The 1,090-nt window shown below is 45.2% G+C and overlaps 1 non-coding gene across 1 annotated transcript; it reads right to left on the bottom strand.

Moving 5' to 3' along the window:
- Nucleotides 1–651: 651 nt before the first annotated feature.
- TRNAD-GUC (transfer RNA aspartic acid (anticodon GUC)) lies at nt 652–723 on the bottom strand. Its single transcript has one exon. It is a non-coding gene; the product is annotated as a tRNA-Asp (tRNA).
- Nucleotides 724–1,090: the final 367 nt, after the last annotated feature.

Raw genomic sequence — 1,090 nt, 5'->3', positions numbered from 1 at the left:
AGAAAAAGAGGAGGAGGAGGAAATTAATATCAATCGACTGCACGGTCATAAAGGCAGGTGGAATTAAAGGGTGGATTAGGAGTGGGGAAAAGGATCTGAGGGAATAGGGAGGATGGAGTGAAGGGAGAGTGGAGGCAGAAGGAGTGGTTGGAAAGATGAAAATGGATAATGGGGTAAGGGGGTGGGATCCGGTCTGGAGGAAGGATAGGGAAATGTTTGGAGCGAATCGATAAAGAGGGAGGATTAGAGCACAAAGGAATAGAGAGTACGAAGGAGAGAACACACCAACAAACCTACTGGTCCCTTTGAGGCTGTTTGTTATAGGGTAAGTTGTAACCGTTGCCACTATTCTTTAATCAAACACCCCTGGGGAGGGGGAGAAAGAATACTTCCCCAGTATCCCTGCTTGTCGGAAGAGGCGACTAAAAGGTGCCTTTTTATCTCCAGTCTTTCTCTCCTTACTCTAGTCTTCTGTTCGTCTTTCCTACCTCTCTTCTTGATATTTCTGTGTTTCTTCCGGCCCTTATTTTCCCTCTGTTCCTGCAGTGCCATTTAACCATATTGTGGTTTGGTGCATTCTTCACTATTCGTTCCTTGCTATTCTATAATCAAAGTCAAGGATAGCAAAGCAAGTAGGCTTCAAAACATTGCCTCCCCGGCGGGGAATCGAACCCCGGTCTCCCGCGTGACAGGCGGGGATACTAACCACTATACTACCGAGGAAGTGTTTAGTAATCATCTCTTACCAGACCAGATCTTGGTACTACTGTAGAAGACTGCAGTTGCTACAGAGTGAGTCAAAAGTCTGGAAACTTTGGGGAAACGGCAGAGCACAGGATATAATATGTCCTCAGTGTAACGTCTGTCTAACTACTGTCTACTTACCTGCAGTTTTCCTACCTACCTATCTATCCACCCACCTGCTGTCTACCTGCATACATACTTACCTACTTTCTAAACTTACAGGGAAACAAAAACGTTGTAGTCTTTTACTCTCTTTCCAGAGTTTTCACTCAAACTGTATTAACTCCTGCACTGCTAAGACGTCCCTGGGTATCTTATTGTTGCTGCCTTCAGACGATTTCACTCA

The sequence above is a fragment of the Coenobita brevimanus genome, chromosome 103 (assembly GCF_032717465.1).
Source record: "Coenobita brevimanus isolate Jiangsu-jjx chromosome 103, ASM3271746v2, whole genome shotgun sequence".
NCBI classification, from domain to species: domain Eukaryota; kingdom Metazoa; phylum Arthropoda; class Malacostraca; order Decapoda; family Coenobitidae; genus Coenobita; species Coenobita brevimanus.
The sequence above is the reverse complement of the archived record's forward strand: the minus strand, read 5'-3'. Positions and strand labels throughout refer to the sequence as shown.